The 22907-nt window shown below is 38.6% G+C and overlaps 1 long non-coding RNA gene across 1 annotated transcript in view; it reads left to right on the top strand.

The window, feature by feature from the left end:
* Positions 1–6413: 6413 nt before the first annotated feature.
* The window catches only part of LOC132416267 (uncharacterized), a 160550-nt gene continuing 144056 nt past the window's right edge, over positions 6414–22907 (top strand). The window contains exon 1 of the long non-coding RNA XR_009517525.1: positions 6414–6568. This is a non-coding gene — a long non-coding RNA (uncharacterized lncRNA). The remainder of the gene's footprint in view (positions 6569–22907) is intronic.

Genomic DNA, 22907 nt, shown 5'->3' with positions numbered 1-22907 from the left:
TCCAAAGCAATCCCTATCAAACTACCAATGGCATCCTTCACAGAATTAAAACAAAAAAATTTACAATTTGTATGGAAACACAAAACCCCGAATAGCCAAAGCAATCTTGAGAAAGAAAAATAGAGCTGGAGGAATCAGGCCTGACTTCAAACTATACTACAAAGCTACAGTAATCAAGACAATATGGTACTGGCACAAAAAACAGAAATATAGATCAATGTTACAGGATAGAAAGCCCAGAGATAAACCCATGCACGTATGGTCACCTAATTTACGACAAAGGAGGAAAGAACATACAATGGAGAAAAGATAGCGTCTTCAATAAGTGGTGCAGGGAAAACTGGACAGCTACTTTTGAAAGAATGAAATTAGAACACTACCTAACACAAAACACAAAAATAAACTCAAAATGGATTAAAGACCTAAATGTAAGACTGGACACTATAAAACTCTTAGAGGAAAACATAGGAAGAACACTCTTTGACATAAACCACAGCAAGATCTTTTTTGACCCACTTCCTGGAGTAATGAAAATAGAAACAAAAATAAACAAATGGGACCTAATTAATCTTTTTTTGTGTGTGTGTATTATTACTATTTTTAACATCTTTATTGGGGTATAATTGCTTTACAATGGTGTGTTAGTTTCTGCTTTATAACAAAGTGAATCAGTCATACATAAACATATGTTCCCATATGTCTTCCCTGTTGCGTCTCCCTCCCTCCCACCCTCCCCATCCCACCCCTCCAGGCTGTCACAAAGCACCGAGCCAATATCCCTGTGCCATGCGGCCGCTTCCCACTCTAATTAATCTTAAAAGCATTTGTACAGCAAGGGAAACCATAAACAAGATGAAAACACAACCCTCAGAATGGGAGAAAATATTTGCAAACAAATCAATGGACAAAGCATTAATCTCCAAAATATACAAACTGCTCAGGGAGCTCAATATTAAAAAAAACAAACAACCCAATTAAAAAATGGGCAGAAGACCTAAACAGACATTTCACCAAAGAAGACACACAGATGGCCAGGAGGCACATGAAAAAATAGTCAACATCACTAATTATTAAAGAAATGTAAATCAAAACTACAATGTGTTATCACCTTATACCGGTTAGAATGGGCATAATCAGAAAATCTACAAACAACAAATGCTGGAGAGGGTGTGAAGAAAAGGGAAACTTTTGCACTGTTGGTGGGAATGTAAATTGATACAGCCACTATGGAGAACAGTACGGAGGTTCCTTAAGAAACTAAAAACAGAACTACCATATGACCCAGCAATCCCACTACTGGGCATATACCCTGAGAAAATCATAATTCAAAAGGACAAATGTACCCCAATGTTCACTGCAGCACTATTTACAATAGCCAGGACAAGGAAACAAGCTAAATGTCCAATGACAGATGAATGGATAAAGATGTGGTACATATATACAAGGGAGTATTACTCAGCCATAAAAGGAACGAAATTGGGTCATTTGTAGAGATGTGGATGGACCTAGACTAAAGTCTGTCATACAGAGTGAAGTAAGCCAGACAGAGAAAAACAAATATCGTATATTAATGCATATATGTGGAATCTAGAAAAATGGCACAGATGAACCTATTTGCAGGGCAGGAATAAAGATGCACACGAAGAGAACAGACATGTGGACACAGAGTGGGAAGCGGAGGGTGGGACGAATTGGGAGACTTTGTTTGACATAAGTACACTACCACGTGTAAAACAGGTAGTGGGAACCTGCTGTATAGCACAGGGAGCTCAGCTCGGTGCTCTGTGATGACCTAGATGGGTGGGATGGGGGGTGAGGGGTAGGAGGGAGGTCCAAGAAGCAGGGCATATAAGTATACATATAGCTGATTTACTTCATTGTACAGCAGAAACTAACACAACATTGTAAAGCAATTATACTCCAATAAAAAAATAATAATTAAAAAAATATGCAATTTGTTGTATGTTAATTATAACTCAATAAACCTGTCCAAAAAAATAGGCAAAAGATTTTAATAATGCTTCACCATAGAAGATATACATATAGCAAATAAATAAATGAAAGATGCTCTACCTCATGAGTTATTAGAGAAATGCAATTGAAATTACAATGAAACATCAATACGCACTGAATGGAATAGTTAAATTTTAAAATACTAACACCACCAAGAGCTGATGTGAATAACCAGAGCTGTTATACACTGCCGATAGGAAAACAAATGGAAAAGCCACTTTGGGAAAAAGTTTGGTAGTATTTTAGGATGTTAATCATACATTTATCTTATAACATAGCAGCTTCATTCCTAGGTAGTCACCCAGCAAAAATAAAAATCTATGGCCCCACAAAGACCTGCAGGCAAATGGTTATAGCAGCTTTATTACTAACAGCCAAAACCTTAAAACAACCCAAATGTCCATTAACTGGCTAATGGATAAACAAATTATGGTACATATGTATAATGGAGTACTATTCACACACAAAAAGGAATAAACTACTGATACATGCAACAACATGAATGAATCTTAAATGCGTTATGCCAAGTGAAAGAAGCCAGACATAAAAGGCTGCATACTACAGAACTCCATTAACATCATGTTCTCAAAGTACAAACGTATAGTGGCAGATATCAGATCAGTGGTTGCTAGGGTATAGGTATGGGATCTGAGAATTGATGATAAAGGAGCATGAGGTAAATTTATAGACTACAGAAATACTCCATATCTTGATTATGGTAGTAGTTCACAATTGCTTATATTTATCAAAATTCATAGAACTATACTCCTAAAAAGAGTGAATTTTACCATACGTAAATTAAGCCTCAATAAAACTGACTTTAATAAAAAGCAGCAGCCAGGGGGTGGAAAAAAGACACATTACATACAGGAGAACAAAGATCAGAATGACTCCAAATATCTTACTAACAACAACACAAGACAGAAAAAAATAGAATATTAATGTACTAAAAAACACAATTATATATCCAGCTTAAAAATAAATGTTTCAAAAATGAAAGTGAACTAAAAACCTTTTCAAGTAAAAAAAAAAACACAACCTAATAGAATCCATTACCAACAAGCCATACCATAAGCAATGTTAAAGGAAGTTCTTCAGACTGAAGAAAACAAATGAAAACTTGGATCTACAAGAAGAGATAGAGTGCCAGAAATGGTAAGATGTAGGCCAATAGAATTTACACTCATTTTCCTAATTTCATTAAACCTCCTCAAAAAGAAAGCACCAGGCCTGGATGGATGCACTGGTGTTTTCTATCAAATCTTTAACAAAAAATAATACCAATCCTATACAAAATCTTTCAGGAAATAGAGAAGAATACAACACATCTCAGACCATTTAAAGAAGTCAGACAGCACTGCCCTAATGCTAAAATCAGAAAATCACAAGAAAGCAAAATGAAGACCAATTTCCCTTATGGAACACTCTAAAGAAAAAAATTTTAAGATCACATTAAAAGACAAAACAATCAGGATATACTATGTTCATGGATGGAAAGACTGAATATTGTAAAGATGACAGTTCTTCCCAAATTAATGTGTATATTCAAAGCAATTCCTATCAAAACCCCAAGAAGATTTCTCATGGTATTTAATAAACTGATCATAAAAATTTATATGGAAGATCTAAGGGCCAAGAATAAATAAGACAAGAGAACAACTTGGTATAGGGGGTAAAGAGAGCAGTTTACCCTACTGAATATTGTCTTAGTTTAGAGATAAGGTAATTTAAAACACTATGTTATATGTGCAGGGCGAGACAAATGAAACAGACTAGAAAAGCTCAAAAACAAAGGCAAACACACACACACACATACACACACACACATATGTATATATGTGTATATATATATATATATATATATACACATATATACATATATATGTAGAAACTGTATGGGAACATGACATCATCCATTCAGTGAGGAAAGGATGTCCTATTCCAGAGGTTGGCAAACTCTTTCTGTTAAGGGCCAGACAGTAATATATCAGGCTTTGAAGCCCATATAGTCTCTGTCACAACTACTCAACTCCAACATTGTAGCACAAAAGCACCCAGATAACAAGTAAACAAGTGGATGTACCTGTGTTCCCACAGAATTTTATTTACATAAACATAGTGGGTCAGATTTGGCCCATGGGCCAATGTTTTCCAAACAGCAACAAAACAACAAAAAAGTTTTAGTTAAAACCATTTCTCACATCATACACAAAACTAAGTTTCAGGTGAACTAAAGTTCTAATGTGAAAAAGTAATGTTTGATGATGTAAATTATATTCAGAACAAGCTAGTGGAATTTCACGATAAAAATCATTTTACTATAAGACATCCAAAACATTAAGGCACAAAAAATATTTTAACTCTTGATGTTGATCAAGTATTCTTCTAATTTTTATGTTAATGCAAAAAGATACAACATCTTGTCAATTTACTTCTTGTATACCTGTGTGCCCATACCCTCATCTGTGAATGACCTTCCTTTAATTTTAGAAAGCATTTCAGTGACTTCTCTAAATTATTAACCCAGTGCTCAATTGAAAGTGGTGCTACTAATACAACTTCTTCAAGCTTTCCCATCCCAACTTTCTTCAGAACAAGTCTTAATTCAGAAGTTAAATGACGGCCTTTTTTTTTTTTTTTTTTTTTTTTTTGCGGTATGCGGGCCTCTCACTGTTTTGGCCTCTCCCGTTGCAGAGCTCAGGCTCCGGACGCGCAGACCCAGCGGCCATGGCTCATGGGCGGGATCCTCCCGGACCGGGGCACGAACCCACGTCTCCTGCATCGGCAGGCGGACTCTCAACCACTGCGCCACCAGGGACGGCCATTTTTAAGAAGTAAAGCACTTAGCTGCTTTGGCTGTTTAACTATTTCTACTTTTTAAGAAATATAAATACACTTCTAGAACTGGACTTAGGTTCTATGGAAATCGGTACTTCAGAGTGGACTTTAAAACTCCCTGAAATTGATACAAAATTTTTGTGTGTATGTGTCATATTCTATACAAAAGATTCAAGGTTTTCCTTGCTTCTTAAAGGGGACTATGACCCCCCCCCCACACAGACACACAAAAAAAGAACCTCTGTTCCAGAGGCTGGACATACAGAAAATCAAGTTGAATGATAAGATTAGAAAGAAAATAGAAGATTTTCATAGTCATAGACAGGGGATATAGGAAAAGATGTCCATTTATGCTATAAAACTCTTTAAGTGGTTCTGAATTTCAATTTGAAATTCAGTCGATAGGGATGTAGTGGGGGGAGTCAGATCATAATAGACACAGAAGGTTAATGAAGAGAACACTTTTCAATCAGTGTTTTTTTGCTTGTTTGTTTTTTATGTTACCGATGAAGCCTCAGTTTCACTGTACCCCAACAGACCTATTGGCTTTGTTCTGTTTTAAGGTCTGGAAAGTATTCATAACGCCAAAACGAAACGTATGTGTTAACAGGGTCAGACCAAGAACAAAATAATCCTGTTTTCGACAGGAATCCAATCATTCAGAGTCAGCAACTGGGACAAGATCTTACATTTCTGTAGCGCTTTATACAGCGCTTGCACTTGCCGCTTTCCACTGGAAAAGCGTCCCAGTTGGGAAGAAGTGGACAGCAGCATCCTATTCCTTGATAAGGAACGTTCTGGACTCAGTTTGTGAGATGTGGGGCGCTCCCCAGGTTGCTCAGGAGTCTTTTCCACACTGTCAAGGGCAGGTAGAAAGTTTCTGACAGTGTTGGTGATGGAGAGCCGGATATAATTACGAAAGAAGTCTGGGGGAGTCAAGTACGCTTGGGGGAGGTGTTAGCACGGCAGGGTCGGAGGGTCGCTACTGGGGAGGGAAGGAACTGAGAGACACCGTTGGCGAAAGAAGAGGAAAAGGGAGAGTCAGGAGGAGCCTCCCTCCAGGGGCGACAGAATAGGGGCGGGCGCGTTGTCTCTGAGACGCGAGGAAAACGACGTGAGAGAAGAACCTAGAGGCTGCGAGGAAGCGAACAGCGGGGCTGCCTCAGGGAGGGAAGCAGCCCGGCTGAAGCCCCTCATCTCGAGGCGGCTTGTTTGACTCAGCGTCCCTGCACCTCGGCCGCCCTTTTCGTCCTTCTCCCCTCAGGGTCGCTCACCACCCAGTTTGTCGGCTCCAGCAAGACACACAGCTGCCTTCCTTACCTCACGAACTCTCCGCGCCACAAATTCAAGTAAGAGTTCCAGAGCCTCGTAGCCCGGAACGTCTCCCAGAGTGAAGGACAGATGGACCAATCGAAGCCCGGCTGGCCGCAAGCGTACAAGGCGGTGGGCGGGGCGAAGTGATGGGGTGGGACCAAACTGCGCTGCCAAGACGATGGCTTCCGGTGGGCGGGCTGTGGTGACTTACAGCCGGAAGGCGAGACGCCGCGGGAAAAGCGGTCCTGTTAGGTGGTCGAGGTGGTTTGGAGCTGAGGTCGTCTCCTCAAGAGTAACCGCGGGCCTGTGCTACGGTCACGCCACCGGCCTTCGTTTCCTTTAGCCTTCTCTCTCACCAAACGATTTTCCTGTCCATTTATAAAGTGCAAGTTGTTTCCCCAAGGTAAGCGTGTAGTACCATCACCCCTTGTTGGGTAAGGGGTAACGGAAACTTGAGTCCACTTTGTCACCCGGGGAGCGGGTACTAAAAAAAGGAAAAGGTGAAAATTTGGATTTCTAAACATTTAGTAATGGTTTACCGTGTGAATTTTTACTGTATCGTACACAGTTTGTAGTCTTTAAATATTGGGTGCAACTTGAGTTACGCTTAAATTTAAAATTCTAGTTATTTCTGACCGTCCAATTTCATCCGTCAAATTTCATCTAAACCGGGTATTAAAGAGCTTAATTTAAAAATTTTATGTAACAGTCTAAAAGCTTCTCTAATTTAAGTTCTTAATCTCCCGTAAGTCTGAAGTTAGATGGTAAGATGGGCAGGTGCTTTGAATCCAGACCTTTTCAGGAATCAAACTAATTCAGCTGAGGCTCCTCTTTTCTTAGATCATCACTTGAATCTAAAATAATTGAAACCAGGTGCTATGCATGGCTCCTTTGGTTCAACGTGTATCTCTTTTGGCGATAATGGTCTCACATAAGTCTCTCATTTATGGAAGAACGTAAGCATTGTTGAAATGATGGAGGAGAAGTAAGGCTTTCTACAGACAAATGATACTTTTAAAAAAAACTTACAGCTTTGAAACACATCTTTTAACAAAACAAAAGTCGTTAAATTCTTGTCTCCAAAATCTAAAAGAAAAATTCAGCAGAACTTACCTGCTTATCAAGAAGAATTTCTTCCTCTACACTTAAGACAGGGAAGCATTTGTGAAAGCTTAGATCTATATGTGTTTAGGTTCCTGCCAACCCCTTTCTTAAAATTCCATCTTTAAAACTCCTTGCTATTGAGCACTTTTCCAGCAGCTTGGATGAAACATTCCAAATAACTTACTCAGCCTGAAGGTTAGAAATTTCATTAAATAAAAAATTAAATATATTAGAATACTTAGGTATGAAACATTAATGAACAGAGTAACACATTCTTCAGGAGAAGAGGCACTTAAGAAAACACAGGCCACCTGCACTGTGGAGCCATCTACTGTGATGAGATTTGACAAGCAAGAGATCAAAAAAATGGCCAGATTTCAAAAGAGAATGTTCTGTGAGATGCTTATTGCCCTCATAGACCATTTGAAAATAAAATCAACTCTCAGCAGAAGCCCAAGAGGCTTTAGAGATGAACCAGACCATCCTTTGCATGTCAGTATTATACTGAACAAAGTCAGTTATACTGTTATTTATCTGCAGGGGGAAAATGCCTAAATTTTATAAGGATTTAGGACATTAATTAAGAAATATATAGTGGTTATAGAGTTTAGAAAGCCAAGAAAGGAGACCTGAATCTAAGGTAGATTTACTTGGGAAAAACAATGTTCTCTAGTAGCATTTGACTTTGTACTCTCCATTCCTCTCACCTAAATGTCCTCTCCCCTCTGCTTGGTTGAAGCTTACTAATCTCTCACGACCCAGGTCACATTTTGAATTTTTTGAGCTGTAACCCATAGTTAACTCTCTCCCTCCAGAACACCTATAGAATTATAAATATACTCTTTATTTGGCTTTTTTGTTCTTTAGGACTGGTAAAGTTTTTATCATTTATGTTGATGAATGTATCTTACATATAGTTTGCCACATCTGCTAGATTCTAAGCTACTTAGAGTTGTATTCACCACTGTACCTGGCAGAATGACTTGAACATGGTAAACATAATTCTGATGTAAAAATGCCTAAGTTAAGATTAGTATTAAATATAGTTGGTAGCTGTATTAGTTTTCTGGGTTTGCTGTAACAGAATACCACAGACTGAGGGAATAAACAGCAGCAATTAATTTTCTCACAATTCTAGAGGCTAGAAAGTCCAATATCAAGGTGTCAGCAGGGTTGATATCATTCTGAAGCCTCTCTCTTTGGCATGTAGTTTTGCCTCTGTCTTCACATGGTCTTTACTTCATGGACATACACATCTGTGTCCATATTTCTTCTTATAAGGACATCAGACATATTGGATTAGGGCCCATCCTAAAGACCTCATTTTAATTTAGTTACCTCTTTAAAGACCTTCTCTCCAAATATGGTTGCATTCTGAAGTACTGGGGATTAGGACTTCAGCATATGAATTTGTGGGGGGGGGGACACAATTCAGTCCGTAACAATAACCAACACTCAAAAAGAAGAAATGATTGGGAGCAGTTGTCTGTCATCATTAGAACTCTCATCTTTAGACCTATAGATAACATAATTGTGTACATCAGATTAGCATAAGGTAATAGGGAGTGGGAGAGCCTGTGGTAAGTCAGAGAATATTTGCCCAAAGACATTCAAATTAAAATTTGTCAAAAAACAAAAAACACAACGCACACACACACACATCCCAGCACACCAACAAAATACTGGGTCATCCAAACAAACAAAGAAAAACAGCTGATTGGTTTTGGCTCATAGGGATCTGGTTTGCAAAAGCCACCGGCATATTATTTCATTTGGAATCTATAACCTCTTAAGTAGATACTGGTCATACTAAGTATGTTTTTGCATATCCAAAGACATTTTCCCCAGATCCCATTGGTTCACACATAACTTTTTTATTGAGTACCTGCTTTATTGAAGGAACTGTACTAAGTGCCTTGCTGAGATTAAAATCCATAAATTTAGCCACGTATATCCAAGAGTTACAAGGACATCCAATTTTTGACATAATTTATTAAATGCATAACCATGCATAGTTTAGTATTTTGGGGGATACAGCTTTATCCTGTAAATAAATTAGAACTCTGAAAAAAAATTCTTTGTCAGATTCTGTGCTCTGATAAGGCCAAGGTTCTGATCTCAAATGCAAGTGTAAAGGACAGGAGACATATACAAAAATAATTATAGTGCAAGATAAAAATGAGACTGTAAGAGAATTATAAAGTACTGTGGGAAATTAGAGGAGGAAAAGATTTCTTCCAGGTTGGCGAGTTACTAAAAGTGTTTAATGCAATTAGAATTACTCTTTCTTGTAGCACTTGGTACACATTAACCAATGTGTTGTATGTTAGTTATTTGCATATGTTCACAACTCCCCCAGTACAATCTGAAATATAGAAGAATGTTTTAATCTTTATATGCTCCAGTCTAGTGTTGCTCAAAAGTATCAGAGTCACCTGGGGAACTTTTTAACAATAAACTTTTCTCAACTCTGGCTCTATAGATTCTAATTTAGTAGGCCTGGAGGAATGCTAGAGAATCTCTGTTTTTAAAAGGTTTCTCCCACTTAATGATTCTGATTATCAACCCCACTTAGAACCTTCTGCCCTAGAGCACCTGGTATATAGTATGCTCTCAATAAGTTCTTGTCACATTAAATGAGTGGAGCTGTGATTTAGTAAGATTAAAAAGGCCCCTGTGTGCAGGATGAATTAGAGTGGAAAATATCCTAGAGGCAAGGAAATCCTATTACAGATGTCCAGCTAAGAAATGAAGCAGGCTTAAACTAGGGTAGAGGCCATAGGAAAGGAGAGAAATGGTTGAGAAACATTGAAAAGATAGAATATACAGAATTAGATGAAACTTGATAGTTGCAGTAGTTCCCAAAACAGTGTGGCTAAGATTAACATGAGGTGTTTATTTAATAAGCAGGTTGCTGGACTCTATGTATGAAATCCTGTTTGGCTGGTCCAAGGTGAAGCACATGAATCTGAATTTTTTTTAAAAATTTATTTTATATTGGAGTATAGTTGATTAACAATGTTTCAGGTGTATAACAAACTGATTCAGTTATACATATACATGTATCTATTATTTTTCAAATTCTTGTCCTATTTAGGTTATTACAGAGTATTGAGCCAGTACTGTACTATACAGTAGGTCCTTGTTGGTTATGTATTTTAAATAGAGCACTGTGTACACGTCAATCCCAAATTCCCAATCTATCCCTCCCCATACCCTTCCCTGCTGGTAACCATAAGTTCCTTCCCTAACTCTGTGAGCCTGTTTCTGTTTTGAAATAAGTTCATTTCCATCATTTTTTTTTTTAGATTCTGCATATAAGCAGTATCATATATTTCTCTTTCTCTCTCTGACTTCACTTAGTATGATAATCTCCACGTCTATCCATGTTGCTGCAAATGGCATTATTTCATTGTTTTTAATGGCTGAGTAACATTCCCTTACATATGTACCACACCTCCTTTATCCACTCATCTGTCAATAAACATTTAGGTTGCTTCCATGTCTTGCTGCTATGAACATTGGGGTGCATGTATCCTTTCGAACCATGTTTTTTTCTGGCTATGTGCCCAGGAGTGGGATTGCTGGGTCATATGGTAGCTCTGTTTTTACTTTTTAAAGTAACCTCCATACTGTTCTGCATAGTAGCTGTACCAGTTTACATTCCCACCAAGAGTGTAGGAGGGTTCTCTTTCCTCCACACCCTCTCCAGCATTTATTGTTTGTAGATTTTTTGAAGATGGCCATTCTGACCTGTGTGAAGTGATACCTTATTGCAGTTTTGGTTTGCATTTCTCTAATAATTAGTGATGTTGAGTATCTTTTCATGTGCCTCTTGGCCATCAATATGTCTTCTCTGGAGAAATGTCTATTTAGGTCCTCTGCCTATTTTTCTTTTTTTAACACCTTTATTGGGGTATAATTGCTTTACAATGGTGTGTTAGTTTCTGGTTTATAACAAAGTGAATCAGTCATACATAAACATATGTTCCCATATGTCTTCCCTCTTGCGTCTCCCTCCCTCCCACCCTCCCTATCCCACCCCTCCAGGCTGTCACAAAGCACCGAGCCAATATCCCTGTGCCATGCGGCTGCTTCCCACTACCTAACTACCTTACTACGTTTGTTAGTGTGTATATGCCCATGCCTCTATCTCGCCCTGTCACAGCTCACCCTTCCCCCTCCCCATAACCTCAAGTCCGTTCTCTAGGAGGTCTGCGTCTTTATTCCTGCTTTACCCCAGGTTCTTCATGATATTTTTTTCTTAAATTCCATATATATGTGTTAGCATACGGTATTTGTCTTTTTCTTTCTGACTTACTTCACTCTGTATGACAGACTCTAGGTCTATCCACCTCATTACAAATAGCTCAATTTCGTTTCTTTTTATGGCTGAGTAATATTCCATTGTATATATGTGCCACATCTTCTTTATCCATTCATCCGATGATGGGCACTTAGGTTGTTTCCATCTCCGGGCTATTGTAAATAGAGCTGCGATGAACATTTTGGTGCATGACTCTTTCTGAATTTTGGTTTTCTCAGGGTATATGCCCAGTAGTGGGATTGCTGGGTCATATGGTAGTTCTATTTGTAGTTTTTTAAGGAACCTCCATACTGTTCTCCATAGTGGCTGAACCAATTCACATTCCCACCAGCAGTGCAAGAGTGTTCCCTTTTCTCCACACCCTCTCCAGCATTTATTGTTTCTAGATTGATGATGGCCATTCTGACTGGTGTGAGATGATATCTCATTGTAGTTTTGATTTGCATTTCTCTAATGATTAATGATGTTGAGCATTCTTTCATGTGTTTGTTGGCAGTCTGTATATCTTCTTTGGAGAAATGTCTATTTAGGTCTTCTGCCCATTTTTGGATTGGGTTATTTGTTTTCTTGTTATTGAGCTGCATGAGCTGCTTGTAAATTTTGGAGATTAATCCTTTGTCGGTTGCTTCATTTGCAAATATTTTCTCCCATTCTGAGGGTTGTCTTTTGGTCTTGTTTATGGTTTCCTTTGCTGTGCAAAAGCTTTGAAATTTCGTTAGGTCCCATTTCTTTATTTTTGTTTTTATTTCCATTACTCTAGGAGGTGGGTCAGAAAGGATCTTTCTGTGATTTATGTCATAGAGTGTTCTGCCTATGTTTTCCTCTAAGAGTTTGATAGTTTCTGGCCTTACATTTAGGTCTTTAATCCATTTTGAGCTTATTTTTGTGTATGGTGTTAGGGAGTGATCTAATCTCATACTTTTACATGTACCTGTCCAGTTTTCCCAGCACCACTTATTGAAGAGGCTGTCCTTTCTCCACTGTACATTCCTGCCACCTTTATCAAAGATAAGCTGTCCATATGTGCTTGGGTTTATCTCTGGGCTTTCTATCCTGTTCCATTGATCTATCTTTCTGTTTTTGTGCCAGTACCATACCGTCTTGATAACTGTAGCTTTGTAGTATAGTCTGAAGTCAGGGAGCCTGATTCCTCCAGTTCCTTCTTTCGTTCTCAAGATTGCTTTGGCTATTCGGGGTCTTTTGTGTTTCCATACAAATTGTAAAATTTTTTGTTCTAGTTCTGTGAAAAATGCCAGTGGTAGTTTGATAGGGATTGCATTGAATCTATAGATTGCTTTGGGTAGTAGAGTCATTTTCACAATGTTGATTCTTCCAATCCGAGAACATGGTATATCTCTCCATCTATTTGTATCATCTTTAATTTCTTTCATCAGTGTCTTATAATATTCTGCATACAGGTCTTTTGTCTCCTTAGGTAGGTTTATTCCTAGATATTTTATTCTTTTTGTTGCAATGGTAAATGGGAGTGTTTTCTTGATTTCACTTTCAGATTTTTCATCATTAGTATATAGGAATGCCAGAGATTTCTGTGCATTAATTTTGTATCCTGCCACTTTACCAAATCCATTGATTAGCTCTAGTAGTTTTCTGGTAGCATCTTTAGGTTTCTCTATGTATAGGATCATGTCATCTGCAAACAGTGACAGCTTTACTTCTTCTTTTCCGATTTGGATTCCTTTTATTTCCTTTTCTTCTCTGATTGCTGTGGCTAAAACTTCTAAAACTATGTTGAATAAGAGTGGTGAGAGTGGGCAACCTTGTCTTGTCCCTGATCTTAGTGGAAATCCTTTCAGTTTTTCACCATTGAGGATGATGTTTGCTGTGGGCTTGTCATATATGGCCTTTATTATGTTGAGGAAAGTTCCCTCTATGCCTACTTTCTGCAGGGTTTTTATCATAAATGGGTGTTGAATTTTGTCAAAAGCTTTCTCTGCATCTATTGAGATGATCATATGGTTTTTCTCCTTCAATTTGTTAATATGGTTTATCACATTGATAGATTTGCGTATATTGAAGAATCCTTGCATTCCTGGAATAAACCCCACTTAATCATGGTGTATGATCCTTTTAATGTGCTGTTGGATTCTGTTTGCTAGTATTTTGTTGAGGATTTTTGCATCTATGTTCATCAATGATATTGGCCTGTAGTTTTCTTTCTTTGTGACATCCTTCTCTGGTTTTGGTATCAAGGTGATGGTGGCCTCATAGAAGGAGTTTGGGAGTGTTCCTCCCTCTGCTATATTTTGGAAGAGTTTGAGAAGGATAGGTGTTAGCTCTTCTCTAAATGTTTGATAGAATTCGCCTGTGAAGCCATCTGGTCCTGGGCTTTTCTTTGTTGGAAGATGTTGAATCACAGTTTCAATTTCAGTGCTTGTGATTGGTCTGTTCATATTTTCTATTTCTTCCTGATTCAGTCTTGGCAGGTTGTGCATTTCTAAGAATTTGTCCATTTCTTCCAGGTTGTCCATTTTATTGGCATAGAGTTGCTTGTAGTAATCTCTCATGATCTCTTTTATTTCTGCAGTGTCAGTTGTTACCTCTCCTTTTTCATTTCTAATTCTGTTGATTTGAGTCTTCTCCCTTTTTTTCTTGATGAGTCTGGCTAGTGGTTTATCTATTTTGTTTATCTTCTCAAAGAACAAGCTTTTAGTTTTATTGATCTTTGCTATTGTTTCCTTCATTTCTTTTTCATTTATTTCTGTTCTGATTTTTATGATTTCTTTCCTTCTGCTAGCTTTGGGGTTTTTTTGTTCTTCTTTCTCTAATTGCTTGATGTGCAAGGTTAGGTTGTTTATTCGAGATGTTTCCTGCTTCTTAAGGTGGGCTTGTATTGCTATAAACTTCCCCCTTAGAACTGCTTTTGCTGCATCCCACAGGTTTTGGGTCGTTGTGTCTCCATTGTCATTTGTTTCTAGGTATTTTTTGATTTCCTCTTTGATTTCTTCAGTGATCACTTCATTATTAAGTAGTGTATTGTTTAGCCTCCATGTATTTGTATTTTTTACAGATCTTTTCCTGTAATTGATATCTAGTCTCATGGCATTGTGGTCAGAAAAGATACTTGATACAATTTCAATTTTCTTAAATTTACCAAGACTTGATTTGTGACCTAAGATATGATCTATCCTGGAGAATGTTCCATGAGCACTTGAGAAAAATGTGTATTCTGTTGTTTTTGGATGGAGTGTCCTATAAATATCAATTAAGTCCATCTTGTTTAATGTATCATTTAAAGCTTGTGTTTCCTTATTTATTTTCATTTTGGATGATCTGTCCATGGGTGGAAGTGCGGTGTTTAAGTCCCCTACTATGAATGTGTTACTGTCGATTTCCCCTTTTATGGCTGTTAGTATTTGCCTTATGTATTGAGGTGCTCCTATGTTGGGTGCATAAATATTTACAATTGTTATATCTTCCTCTTGGATCGATCCCTTGATCCTTATGTAGTGTCCTTCTTTGTCTCTTTTAATAGTCCTTATTTTAAAGTCTATTTTGTCTCATATGAGAATTGCTACTCCAGCTTTCTTTTGGTTTCCATTTGCATGGAATATCTTTTTCCATCCCCTTACTTTCAGTCTGTATGTGTCTCTAGGTCTGAAGTGGGTCTCTTGTAGACAGCATATATAAGGGTCTTGTTTTTGTATCCATTCAGCTAATCTGTGTCTTTTGGTGGGAGCATTTAGTCCATTTACATTTAAGGTAGTTATCGATATGTATGTTCCTATTCCCATTTTCTAAATTGTTTTGGGTTCGTTATTATAGGTCTTTTCCTTCTCTTGTGTTTCTTGCCTAGAGAAGATCCTTTAGCATTTGTTGTAAAGCTGGTTTGGTGGTGCTGAACTCTCTCAGCTTTTGCTTGTCTGTAAAGGTTTTCATTTCTCCATCAAATCTGAATGAGATCCTTGCTGGGTAGAGTAGTCTTGGCTGCAGGTTTTTCTCCTTCATCACTTTCAGTATGTCCTGCCACTCCCTTCTGCCTTGTAGGGTTTCTGCTGAGAGATCAGCTGTTAACCTTATGGGGATTCCCTTATGTGTTATTTGTTGTTTTTCCCTTGCTGCTTTTAATATGCTTTCTTTGTATTTAATTTTTGACAGTTTGATTAATATGTGTCTTGGCGTATTTCTCCTTGTATTTATCCTGTATGGGACTCCCTGTGCTTCCTGGACTTGATTAACTATTTCCTTTCCCATATTAGGGAAGTTTTCAACTATAATCTCTTCAAATATCTTCTCAGTCCCTTTCTTTTTCTCTTCTTCTTCTGGAACCCCTATAGTTCGAATGTTGGTGCGTTTAATGTTGTCCCAGAGGTCTCTGAGACTGTCCTCAGTTCTTTTCATTCTTTTTTCTTTATTCTGCTCTGCAGTACTTATTTCCACTATTTTATCTTCCAGGTCACTTATCCGTTCTTCTGCCTCAGTTATTCTGCTATTGATTCCATCTAGAGTACTTTTAATTTCATTTATTGTGTTGTTCATTGTTGCTTGTTTCATCTTTAGTTCTTCTAGGTCCTTGTTAACTGATTCTTGCATTTTGTCCATTCTATTGTCCATTCTATCTCCAAGATTTCGGATCAACCTTACTATCATTATTCTGAATTCTTTTTCAGGTAGACTGCCTATTTCCTCTCATTTGTTAGATCTGGTGCATTTTTATCTTGCTCCTTTATCTGCTGTGTGTTTTTCTGTCTTCTCATTTTGCTTATCTTACTGTGTTTGGGGTCTCCTTTTTGCAGGCTGCAGGTTCGTAGTTCCTCCTGTTTTTGATGTCTGTCCCCTGTGGCTAAGGTTGGTTCAGTGGGTTGTGTAGGCTTCCTGGTGGAGGGGACTAGTGCCTGTGTTCTGGTGGATGAGGCTGGATCTTGTCTCTCTAGTGGGCAGGTTCACGTCTGGTGGTGTGTTTTGGCGTGTCTGTGGCCTTATTATGATTTTAGGCAGCCTCTCTGCTAATGGGTGGGGTTGTGTTCCTGTTTTGCTAGTTGTTTGGCATAGGTTTTCCAGCACTGTGGCTTGCTGGTCGTTGCGTGAAGCTGGGTGCTGGTTTTAAGATGGAGGTCTCTGGGAGATTTTCGCCGTTTGATATTATGTGGAGCTGGGAGGTCTCTTGTTGACCAGTGTCCTGAAGTTGGCTCTCCTACCTCAGAGGCAGAGCCCTGCCTCCTGGCTGGAGCACCAAGAGCTTTTCATCCACACTGCTCAGGATAAAAGGGAGAAAAAGTAGAGGGAATTAGTAGAAGTATGAGGAAAGAAAGAAGGAAAGGAGGGTAGGAAGGAAGGAAGAAAGAAAGAAGCAAAGAAGGCAAGAAGGAAAGAAAGGAGGGAGGGAGGGAGGAAGGAAGGAAGGAGGGAAAGAAGGAAAAAAGACAGAAAGAAAGAAGATACAGTAAAAATAAAATAAAGTATAATAAAGTTATTGAATTAAAAAATTCTTATTTAGAAAAAAAAAAAGGGACGGATAGAACCTTAGGACAAATGTTGGAAGCAAAGCTATACAGACAAAATCTTACACAGAAGCATACACATACACCCTCACTAAAAGAGGTAAATGGGGAAAAATCATAAATCTTGCTGTCAGAGACCACCGCCTCAATTTGGGATAATTTATTGTCTAAAGGAGGGAAGGAAGGAAGGAAAGAAAGAAAGAAAGAAAGAACGAAGGTAAAGTATAATAACGTTATTAAACTTAATTATTAAGAAAAAAAATTTTTTTAAAAAAACATGGACGGATAGAACCCTAGGACAAATGGTGGAAGCAAGACTATACAGACAAGATCTCACACAGAAGCATACACATACACATTCACAAAAAGAGGAAAAGGGAAAAAATCATAGATCTTGCTCCTAAAGTCCACTTCCTTAATTTGGGATGATTGGTTGTCTATTCAGGTATTCCACAGATGCAGGGTATATCAAGTTGATTGTGGAGCTTTAATCCGCTGCTTCTGAGGCTGCTGGGAGAGATTTCCCTTTCTCTTCTTTGTTCTCACAGCTCCCAGGGCTCAGCTTTGGATTTGGCCCTGCCACTGCGTGTAGGTCGCTGGAGGGCGTCTGTTTTTTGCTCAGACAGGATGGGGTTAAAAGAGCCGCTGATTCGGGGGCTCTGGCGCACTCAGGCCGGCGGGGAGGGAGGGGCACGGAGTGCGGGGCGGGCCTGCGGTGGCAAAGGCCGGCGTGACTTTGCACCAGCCTGAGGCGCGCTGTGCCGTTCTCCCGGGGAAGTTGTCCCTGGATCCCGGGAACCTGGCAGTGGCGGGCTGCACAGGCTCCGCGGAAGAGGGGTGTGGAGAGTGGCCTGTGCTCGCACACAGGCCCCTTGGTGGCGGCAGCAGCAGCCTTAACGTCTCCTGCCCGCCTCTGGGGTCCGCGCTTTTAGCCGCGGCTTGCGCCCGTCTCTGGATTCCGCGCTCCGCGGCTCGCGCCCGTCTCTGGGCTCAGCGCTTTCAGCCGCAGCTCGCGCCCGTTTCTGGGGTCCGCGCTTTTAGCCGCGGCTCGCTCCCGCCTCTGGAGTTCCTTTAAGCAGCGTTCTTAAACCCCTCTCCTCACGCCCCAGGGTACAAAGAGGGAAGGAAAAGTCTCCTGCCTCTTTGGCAGGTGCAGACTTTTCCCCGGACTCCCTCCCGGCTAGCTGTGGTGCACTAACCCCTTCAGGCTATGTTCAAGCCGGCAACCCCAGTCCTCTCCCTGCCCTCCGTCCGAAACGGAAACCCGAGCCTCAGAGCCTCAGCTCGCAGCCCCGCCCGCCCCGGCGGGTGAGCAGACAAGCCTCTCGGGCTGGTGAGTGCCGGTCGGCACCGATCCTCTGTGCGGGAATCTCCCCGCTTTGCCCTCCGCACCCGTTGCTGTGCACTCCTCCGCGGCTTCGAAGCTCCCCCCTCCGCCTCCCGCAGTCTCCGCCCGCGAAGGGGCTTCCTAGTGTGTGGAAACTTTTCCTCCTTCACAGCTCCCTCCCACTGGTGCAGGTGCCGTCCCTATTCTTTTGTCTCTGTTTTTTCTTTTTTTCTTTTGCCCTACCCAGGTACGTGGGGAGTTTCTTGCCTTTTGGGAGGTCTGAGGTCTTCTGCCAGCCTTCAGTAGGTGTTCTGTAGGAGTTGTTCCACGTGTAGATGTATTTCTGGTGTATCTGTGGGGAGGAAGGTGATCTCCGCGTCTTACTCTTCCGCCATCTTCCGCCTTCTCCCTCCTCACCTTTTTTATTCTATCCTCAAATAGTCTTAGTTCAGGTATCTTTACTTTCGAACTGAGAGTTGCGGTTGATGGGATTTTTGCCTTCCCCAGATGGTTCAAGGTTACGATTTTTGCTTTTGGAAACCCCACCACCTCCTTATTTCTATTATTATTTTTGCAAGAAAAGTATAAAGAGAGTTGGAGTGGAGGTGAAATTTGTGATCGGGAAAGCCCTGGACGCCCTCCTTCTCCGTCTTCCGCCTCTCTCTCTCTGATTAGTTCCTATCCAGCAGCAGATTGAAGCAGGAGATGATTCTTCTCAAAGTTTGTCTATATACACTTATTTAAAAGTTAAAATAATGATGTTGGTTGTAATATCAAATTTTAGTGAATTTCCTGGCCTTTTAGAGAATGGTAATGTAAATTAAATGAAACCCAGTGTTTCTGGATATGAATACCAAGATTTTTAATTTTTTTTTTCCAAAAAGCTTGTCCATAGAAGAAAAATAATCACTCATGTGGATTACTCATTTTAATTGGTGGATCAGCCCCCGTAGAACCAGTCAGCCCTCCTGTTAGGGATTCGATATCCTGCTGAGCCCTGAGCCCGAGTCCTTCTCGCCGCCTCAGGAGGTGCTGGGTCGGTCGCTCGAGGAGCCTGCGCGGCTTCTGCCTGAGGAGCTTTCTCTGCCTATTTTTTGATTGAGTTGTTTGCTTGTTTGATATTGCGCTTCATGAGCTTTTTGTAAATTTTGGAGATTATTCCCTAGTCAGTTACTTTGTTTCCAAATATTTTCTCTCATTCTGTGGGTTGTCTTTTTGTTTTGTTTATGGTTTCCTTTGCTGTGCAGAAGATTTTGTTTAATTAGGTCCCATTTGTTTATTTTTGTTTTTATTTCCATTACTCTAGGAGGCGGATTGAAAAAGATACTGCTGCAATTTATGTCAAAGAGTGTTCTGCCTATGTTTTCCTCTAAGAGTTTTATAGTATCTTACATTAAGGTCTTTAATCCATTTAGAGTTTACTTTTGCATCCAGTGTTAAAGAATGTTCTAAATTCATTTTTTTTTACATGTAGCTGTCCAGTTTTCCCAGTACCATTTATTGAAGAGACTGTCTTTCCTCTATTGTATAGTCTTGCCATCATTGTCCTAGATTAATTGACCACAGGTGCATGGGTTTATTTCTGGGCTTTCTATCCTGTTCCATTGATCAATATTCTGTTTTTGTGCTGGTACCATACTGTTTTGATGACTGTAGCTTTGTAGTATGGTGTGAAGTCAAGGAGCCTGATTCTTCCAGCTCCATTCTCCTTTCAAAAGATTACTTTGGCTATTTGAGGTCTTTTTTGTTTCCTAACTGAATCACTTTACTGTACACCTGAAACTAACATAACATTGTAGTTCAACTATATTTCAATAAAAAAGTTTAAAAAAATCAATCTTTATAATTCATTACATTAGCAGAAAAAATATAATACATTTATTACATTAATAGGAAAAAGAGTAAGTTACTATCTTCTCAATAGTGTCTGGTAAAGCATTTGATAAAATCCAACAGCCATTGATGAAAAAACTCACAGCAAACTAGGAGTACAGTGGACTTATTTTAATCTGATAAGGATAAATGTATAAAAACACATGAACAAACATATTAAATAATGGGAACACAATAAGAATGCCCACTATTAGTACTTTCATTTCTTATTGAACAAGAATTGGTCAGTGCAATAAGGTAAGAAAAAATAAATAAAAGGCCTATAAACTGGAGAGGGCTTGAAGGAAAAACTGTTCTTATTCACAAATAATAAAATTCTATTCACAGAAAAATTTTAAAAACCACTACAGATAAACTGTTAAAAGTAATAGCAAAGTCAACTGAAATAAGTTTAATATTCAAAAATTAATTGTATTTCTATATACAAGCATCAAGAAGAAAAATAAATTTTGAAAACAATTAGGAATAGCACTAAAAACATCAAATAAGTGGGAATAAATATAAGATGTGAAATAACTGTATTCTAAAAACTTTGAAACTATCAATACATATATAATATATAAAATAGAGTGATATACCATGAAAAAATTACAATAAGATACCTCTTCACACTCAGTAGGATAGCTGTTATTGAAAAGAAAAGGAAAGAAAGTGCAAGAGAGAGGGAGAAAGAAAGTGTTGGCAAGTATATAGAGAAATTGGAACATTCTTATGTTGCTGGTGGAACTGTAAAATAGTACAGTGGTTGTGGAAAACAGTTTGGCAGTTCTTCAAAGAGTTAAACATAGAAATTCCACTTCAAAGTGTGTAACCAAACAGGAACGTAAACAGATTCACGTACACCAATGTTCATAAAAGTGTTATTCACAGTTATCAAAAGGTGGAAACAACACAAGTGTCCATCAACAAATGAATGGTTAAACAAATGTGGTATATCCATACAATGGAATATTATTATGCCATACAAAGGAATGCAGTTTTGAAAAATGCTGCAGGATGGATGGACTTGGAAAATATTATGCTAAGTGAAATAAGCCATATATGAAAGGCCTATATTTTATTGATTCCAAAAGTTGTATGATTCACAAAGACAGGAAGTAGGTTAGAGGTTACCAGAGGTGGAGTAGAGGGAGCAAATGAGAAGTTAGTGCTTAATGGATACAAAATTTCTGTTTGGAGTGATGATTAAAACATTCTGGAAATAGTGGTGATGATCACACAACATTGTAAATGTACTTAATGCCACTGAATCATACACTTAAAAATGGTTATAGTGGTAAAATTTATGTTTATATGTATTTTAACACAATTAAAATTCATGTATAATATATATAAGGATTCAATGTAAGTATTGTTTTTGAGAATCACTGCTCTAACTTAGAAGTTAATAAGAAAAGCCTTTAGTTTTCTTTGTTCTGAGTCTTTGTTCCTATTTTAATCTTATTTAGGTTTTCTAAATAGATTTTTTTTTTGAGGATAAAACATAGTGAACATGCATCAGTACTATTCTGGTATTCATTTTATGAATTAATGAGATACTTTTCAAATACAAATCATTCTCAGAAGAATTTGGTGCACTGGCCTAGTTATTATGGGTCGATTAGGCTTAACTGAGCTGGGGTTGTGAGGCTGAGAGTCCAGAATATAGAGTATCTAAGTAATAGTAAAACTAGAAGCCCAGTAAGAACAGAGTACCTGACTTTTGTTATACAAACAGCGTGATTCAAATGACCTATTTAACATTATCTATTGAAATAATAACTCTAAAAACATAATTAATATTGCCTCTTTAATAGGATAGGATAGGCTGTGCTACAGTAACGAACCCCTATATTTGTCTGGCATCACCTTCTCATCAACAACTAACTGTAAGAAAGGCTGGAAAAATCCCCATGTATTTAGTCCCAACCTAACTGCCTTGGAGGCTGTTGTAGATTTGGTGTGATGAGGATATAGCACTGGCTCTTCCAGACTGACCTACATTTTAAAAATTTCTTCACAGTGATCTAAGTGATGTTTAAAGTAAGGTTAGACTTACTGAAGTTTTGTTTCAGGCTATTTCAGACAAAATAAGGAAAATTTTTCTTTATAGACAAGATATGTATAGGTTTTGGAGATTCATGATTTCACAGTGTTGGCAAAATTCAGTAGTAGAACTCATCAATTTGCATTGTTAGTGTTAAGTACAAACTACGTGAATTATTAGTTGTATATTTTAAGTCAGTTCATTTAATTCAGTTTCAGCATCTGGAGATGGGGGCAGTAGTCTCTATCAAATGAGATTCTTATGAGGATAAAATGAGAAAAAGCGAGTGAAAAGTGCCTTACACAATGTCTGATCCATTGGAGATTAGCATTAATGGTAGTTGTCATTATTAATTAAATATTATTTGACTTTTCTACCTTTATACAATTTTGTGAATATCACATGAGGAAACATGAAGTCTTTTTGAAATTTGCAAGGTGGTATATAGATATACATTTGGCAAGTGATTATAGATCCCTTCTCTTTTCTGAACTTATTTTCACTATCATATAAATAAAAGTTTGATGATAGATACTTCCTTGCATCTTTCTCTATTTTGTGGGGGTTAATCTCATCTCCCAAACAAGAATGTGTATACTGCTTGAA

Source organism: Delphinus delphis, chromosome 20, assembly GCF_949987515.2.
Source record: "Delphinus delphis chromosome 20, mDelDel1.2, whole genome shotgun sequence".
In the NCBI taxonomy this organism is placed as follows: Eukaryota; Metazoa; Chordata; class Mammalia; order Artiodactyla; family Delphinidae; genus Delphinus; species Delphinus delphis.
Note: the sequence above shows the minus strand (reverse complement) of the source record. Positions and strands in the feature narration are given on the sequence as shown.